This window comes from Hyla sarda, chromosome 6 (assembly GCF_029499605.1).
Source record: "Hyla sarda isolate aHylSar1 chromosome 6, aHylSar1.hap1, whole genome shotgun sequence".
In the NCBI taxonomy this organism is placed as follows: domain Eukaryota; kingdom Metazoa; phylum Chordata; class Amphibia; order Anura; family Hylidae; genus Hyla; species Hyla sarda.
Window position 1 is genome coordinate 65,417,973 of NC_079194.1, and position 7,026 is coordinate 65,424,998.

General features: G+C 39.5%; 1 long non-coding RNA gene across 1 annotated transcript; it reads right to left on the reverse strand.

Annotated features, from left to right (window-relative positions):
- Window positions 1–240: 240 nt before the first annotated feature.
- On the reverse strand, window positions 241–5,228 carry LOC130275718 (uncharacterized). Its single transcript, XR_008844878.1, has 3 exons — window positions 4,394–5,228; window positions 3,410–3,468; window positions 241–1,161 (listed from the first exon to the last, which is right to left on the reverse strand). It is a non-coding gene; the product is annotated as an uncharacterized LOC130275718 (long non-coding RNA).
- Window positions 5,229–7,026: the final 1,798 nt, after the last annotated feature.

The window sequence follows — 7,026 nt, forward strand, 5'->3', positions numbered from 1 at the left end:
GTCATTAAAAATAGGAAAAAGTGATGATTAAAGAAAAATAAGTAGATAAGTAATACAGTTAAAGCAAGTCCTTATATATAAAAATAAGAAAGATCTGCTGGGAGCTGTAAATCACTGTCTATTTCAGTGTTTCCCAACCGGGGTGCCTCCAGATTCTGCAAAACTACAACTCCCAGCATGCCCGGACAGCCTTCGGCTGTCCAGGCATGCTGGGAGTTGTAGTTTTGCAACCGCTGGACGAACCCTTGTTGGGTAACACTGGTCTATGTAGAGGACAGGAGCTTCTTCAGGGTCCTCTACAGTACACACAATGCCCCCCAAAAAAGTAAAATGGAGCTGCCCAAACCATGGCACAGGTTAAAAGTAGTACAGAACATGTAATACCTCCCTGTACTGTAGGGCGGCGCTACCAGACACCAGTCAGTGCATGCACTTTAGGAATACAGTGGTTTTACCAGTGAAATATCCATTCTGATTGGTCGGTTCTTCCGGCCATTGACACATTTCACAGATCTGGACTGTCTGTACATTGTACGTTGAGTCTGGTTTCAAGTTACAACGGTCCAGAAAAGACCATTGTATGTTGAAACCATTGTAAGTTGAGGGATCACTGTATATAGAAAGGGTTAAAAAAAATGAAATAATTCATTGACAAGCACCTTTTTTTTTTTATTTGTAGACAAGTACTTGTGAGCTTATAAAGGTCAACGTATATCATCATCGTATACAGTGCAGCATTCTCACAACACCTTCATCATAATATCCCTGTTACATGACATGAGAGTTTACAGCCACGGGTGTAAAATTGTAAAAAAAAAAAAAAAAAAAGGTACAGATATTTTATGTTTCCCTGAATTCTGCACATTGTAGCTGGGGGCACACAAGAGTCCAATTAGAGGAGAGTAAAAACTAATGTGTGCATGTTTATCTACATAAAGAGGTATTCACCATAAAATAGTAAAGTGCATCCTGCACCTATACACAGTGGAGTCATCCGTATGCACAAGAATACTACTAGAGGAGGAAGCTTCACCGGTTACTTGGGGGGCATTAAAGATCTTCCTGAGTATCCCTGGCGCTGGCGAAACAATGGCCTCCAATGTGTTCAGGACGTGACTGGTAGAATCCACCCCCTCTGCACCGCCAAGACAGGACTTTGATCTACAAAATATATATTATCTCACAATGCACAAGGATTTTTTGTATTTTTTTGTGTGTGTGTGTGTATGCCCCTGGGTTACACAGAGAGAGAGAAGACGCAATAAGCTATAAAACAGGATATACTGTCCCTTTAAATGCATAATATATAACTAATAATAATAATAAGATTCTTTTCAAAACAACAAAATATACAAGGAAAAAAATTAGCAGCACATACAAATAAGTAATGTAACTTCTGCTGGAAAGATGCAGCCTTTTACATTGGTATACAGTGCACAAATGGCAATGAATAGCGCTAAGTGTTTGAGGGCTTGTTGGAAACGAGGTGTTGTTGTTGTTGGTATGGGTCATTATATGGACGATACAATGGACGGGGTAATGCTGGGCTACATTGTTCTTAAGACACTGTAAACAGGATGCTAGGACTGTGCCCCCTCCACAAGTGGCTTTAAATACATTGGGTGAAAGACTGACCTTAAGCTTTCCATAGTCATCTTCCCTATATACTGCGTAGTGTGACTAAGGTGGAGGTTATTAAAAAAACATGTCACTTTGTACGTCCCGTGTGTAGATGTGTTCCTAATAAAGAAGGTTTTATTGTACGTATTACCGCGCTGGATTTTCATCAGTGACGATTTACACTGGTCTGCACTACCGTTGAAAGGCGATTAAAGGGGTACTCCGGTGGAAAGCATATATATATATATATTTTTTTTTTAAATCAACTGGTGCCAGAAAGTTAAACAGATTTGTAAATTACTTCTAATAAAAAAAATCTTAATCTTTCCAGTATTTTTTAGCAGCTGTATGCTACAGAGGAAATTCTTTTGTTTTTTAATTCATTTTTTTTCGTGTTGACCACAGTGCTCTCTGCTGACACCTGATGCCCGTATAAGGAACTGTCCAGAGCAGGAGAAAATCCTCATAACAAACCTCTCCTGCTCTGGACAGTTCCCGACACGGACAAAGGTGTCAGCGGAGAGCACTGTGGACAAGACAAAAAAGAAATTCAAAAAAGCAAAGAATTTCCTCTGTAGCATACAGCTGCTTATCAGTACTGGAAGGATAAACATTTTTTTATAGAAGTAATTTACAAATCTGTTTAACTTTCTGGCACCAGTTCATTTAAAATAAATAAATAAATAAATAAATAAAAAGTTTTCCACCGGAGTGAGAAGATTGTTCTTCCTTAGCACTGCATAGTGTGGGATCGGGGATCCACCATAACCTAAAGGGGTTTTCAGACCAGACAGTGTTAGTCCGTTAGTCTCAGACAGCTCAGCTGGGCTGGGGTCCGCATCAGGGCTGATGGTATACCTCTGGGCGCCCCCACTGATTCTTAATTTACTTGAACAGAACCAGGTCGCAGCTGCCTGAAAAAGCCGATGGGCAAGGTGGGGATAGGCAGAATTGGAAAATGGATCAATGTGTTATGACATTACTAGATGAAATTAACCTCTTTACAGGAAGCAATGTCTATATACACGAAAAAAAAGAAACACTGGAAATGGGACTACCCCCACATGGTTGTTATGGTACGTACACCTATACATCCCCTCTAGGTATTTTCTATTCAGGAATGGATGAAATGCTTTGGATCTACTGGTATTAAGTTATAATAGGGCACAAATATGGGGCAGGAATTATTTTCATGAAACAGCACCAAGCCGTCTTTCAACCTCAGTAAGAGATCAGAGTGTGAACACGAGTGGGGCCTCGAAATAATGTCTGAATAGACAGAAGGCAATTCTACGCCCCACAAGAGATGAAATGGTGCAATGATAAGACATATATATGGGGTTACAAACTGAAGTGCACTGTGTAGAGCTGATCACGCAGATTTACGCTCCCGGTCACACTATGTATCAGTAATTATGCTTCAATCTATGGCAATGTTTCCCAAGCAGGGTGCCTCCAGCTGTTGCAAAACTACAACTCCCAGCATGTCCCGGACAGCCGAAGGCATGTCTGCTTGGGAAACATTGATCTATGGCATGTTTATTTTACAGCAGCTCCACCAGGGGACAATGCTCAGTTTACAGCTACATGTCTTGCCTCCAACTGTACCAAGGTGTCCCTCCAGCCAACCAATTTTTTCCTTCCCCATAACTCACAGTGAAGATGACAATGAGATTCCGGACACACACACACACACACACACACACACACAAACTACATAACCCCAACTTTGCCGTCCAGGTGGCTCCTGGATTCCATGTACTAGCATAAGTGCATAATGTGAACTAACCTGCAGCAAGCAGTACGACATGCAATCCTGGTGAACGGCTTGTTGACTGCTGCATAATTCTTCGTGTCACAAAATGTATGGCGGGAGTCATGGTTTTCACCAAAACAAACAAAAAAAAAAAAACAAAGGAAATGAACAAGAACAAAAAAGTTGTCAAAAAAAACACAACATAAAACAAAATGTACAGAAAAATATTAGCCTCCGATTCAGTCTTACACTCTGTATAGTCAACACACACAGCCAATAGTGCTAAGCAGCATCACAATACTATAGACTTACTATAACGTTCTCTAAACAGCTGATGGTAATGCATAGATCAGTGTTTTCCAAACCAGGGTGCCTCCAGCTGTTACAAAACTACAACTCCCGGCATGCCCGAACAGCCAACGGCTGTCCGGGCATGCCGGGAGATGTAGTTTTGCAACAGCTGGAGGCACTCTGGTTGGGAAACACTGGCATAGATAAAGGTCCATACTGACCAGCCACAGAATTCAGTACCTTTATTTTTTACTTCTGTTTACCCATCCCCAACATACCCCACATGGATACGCTGAATTGAGGAGTCCACACCCACTGTCTTGATAGACTGCAGCCTTCAGATCGGCTTGGTCAAAATATAGATGTTTTCTATCGGTATATTCGATTGCAGTGCCTCCAAACCAGAGTGCCTTCAGCTGTTGCAAAACTACAACCCCCAGCATGCCCGGACAGCCGTTGGCAAGATGAGAGTCACAGGTTGGGGGAACACTGGTGTAATTACCAGCAAGAGAATATTCTTTATGGAAGAACACTTAAGGGTTGAAAATTCCCAATATAGGCAGAAAGTCAAGTGTTGTTAAAGAGGAATAAGTGCTGATGAAGATCATTGCTTGGGTGAAACATTCTACCACACAAGTTAGTAACCAATCCCGCTTGTACTTACTGCTATGCAAATGGCACGTGCCGTATAGGTTTTTTAACATTCCCATAAAGATATCTATGTACCTGTTCTACTAGTGTCACAAAGTCCTCTCCTGTCCTTACAGGTACCTTCCTGTCCTTCACAATCACAGTATGGTGGGACCCAGCTGGAAACACAACAATAAAAGGGACTTTGTTCAATGCTGTGGAGGGGGTGTTCCCTATGGCAAATTCTAAAGGGGGGAACAGTATTGTTTTATTTTTTATTTTTCTTGATTAAATTATAAAAACTTAAACCATGTCTTGAATTTTGTAAAAAAATAAAATAAAATATAAATAGAAAAAAATAAAATTTAAAGAACGTTAATGGTTTATGTCCGCAGCTTCTTCAGGTTAATAAACTAGCGCTTTCCTATATTACAATTATGTATGGACAAAGTGGTGGAGGTCAGTGTAGGCAGCTTATGCTACAATGAAGATCTCCTGGAATGGAAAAAAAATTCAAATTGGACTTGTCAGGTACGAGAATACAGTTTGGAGTGTGCTTAAAGGGGTTGTCCCAAAGATAGAGACATCACCTATCAACAGGATAAGTTGTCTGATTGCTCGGAGTTCCACCACTGGGGACCCCTCTGCATATGAGAATGGATGTTTCCAGTGGTGGGACCCTATCGCTAAATAGAGTAGTGGTGGAGCATGCCCGCAGCCACTCCAATCTCATTGGGACTGACAGACGGGCGGGCGCTGTACTTAAAGGTGTACTCCACTGGGAAAAAAAAATTATTTTAAATTAACTGGTGCCAGAAAATTAAACAGATTTGTAAATGACTTCTATTAAATAAATCCCAATCCTTCCAGTACTTAGCTGCTGTATACTACCGAGAAAATTCTTTTCTTTTTGAATTTCTTTTCAGTCTGACCACAGTGCTCTCTGCTGACACCTCTGTCTGTGTCAGGAACTGTCCAGAGCAAGAGAAGTTAGCTTTGGGGATTCGCTCCTACTCTGGACAGTTCCTGACATGGACAGAGGTGTCAGCAGAGAGCACTGTGGTCAGGCAGAAAGGAAATTCAAAAAGAAAAGAACTTGCTGATAAGTACTGGAAGGATTAAGATTTTTAAACCGAAATAAATTTACAAATCTGTTTAACTTTCCGGGCACCACCTGAAAATTTTTTTTTTTAATAATAATAATATATAATATATATATATATAATATATAATATATAATATATATATATAATATATAATATATAATATATAATATATATATATATATATATATATATATATATATATATATATATAATATATATATATATATATAATATATATATATAATATATATATAATATATAAATATATATAAGGTTTTTAGTGGAGTACCCCTTTAAGATGTAAAGCTGATTCTACAAAAAAATAAAAATAAAAAAAGACAAAGCAAAACAGCCACACCACATTTCTTTTCAATGCAGTAAATGAGCAAAATACATAAAAAAACAAAAAAACTTTGTTGCCTGAAAGGTACCTACAGGTAAGCAGCAAGCCATCAATGCAGTCTACAACTCAGTCCAGCAAGAGGGATGTTTAAAAAAAGAAAGAAAAAAAAAAAAAAAAGAAGAAAGAAAAACAACCCCAAAAGCTAAAAGAAATATGTACACAATAAAAGTGAGAGTCAACACGAACAACCAATAAAATGCCAGCTCATATTACAGGTAACAGTAAGAACAATAGAACAGATGCATTTGAATCTCCAAACTTCAGTGGGAGCCAAGAATTGACAAGATCGGGTTAGAGAAGATTACAGAAAGGATCTGATTTGGTTTTTCTTTTTCCTCAGCAATGGCGCCGTTTTTTGTCCATGGGCTGTGTCTGGTATTGCGGTCCAAGTCCTAGTCACTAGGCCTGGAATACCAGGTATCACTAACCTTAGAAACCCCTTTTTAATAAACAAAAGTGCCCTTCATGTCGATTACATACTTCGTTGTTACCAGACATATATATATCATCTATAGATCAGTGTTTCCCAACCAGGGTGCCTCCAGCTGTTGCAAAACTACAACTCCCAGCATGCCCGGACAGCCAACGGCTGTCCGGGCATGCTGGGAGTTGTAGTTTTGCAACAGCTGGAGGCACCCTGGTTGGGAAACACTGACCTATATAGTATAATTAATATAGTTTCAGACTGGAATACGGACTGACTGCATGACCAATGACCCGAAATAACAGCTTTGTAGTTGTGTGTTCTGCCTTTAGTTTGGGTCTTTACACCTGCTTTCATCTGTAATATACCAGCCTGGAACTGCCGTACATTGTTAACCATTTCATTACAAGGACAAGTAAACATTTACATTGTTCACGGCACAGTGGTACTGCCATGTACTGAAGGGCACAATCTCTATACAGACTACCATAAAGATCCCCCTTTAACAAGGCTCCCTCTAAGGCAGGTGCATGCCACCAGAATTAGTTTTTTTTTTTAAGAGACTGGCATCATCACTTAGATCTGCACCACATCTTCACTGTACAGTTAAATACATGATGGTATATCATATCAGGATTTGCACAAGGCCACGGCTACGTGGAAATATTCTGTAGTACTGCCAATTGATTTCTAGCTACTTAGTGAAAGCTGCAGTTCGCAATGTTGCATACAGTTTTAAAAGGGTATTCCAGAAAAAAAAAAAAAAATGTTTTCACATCAACTGGCTTTAGAAAGT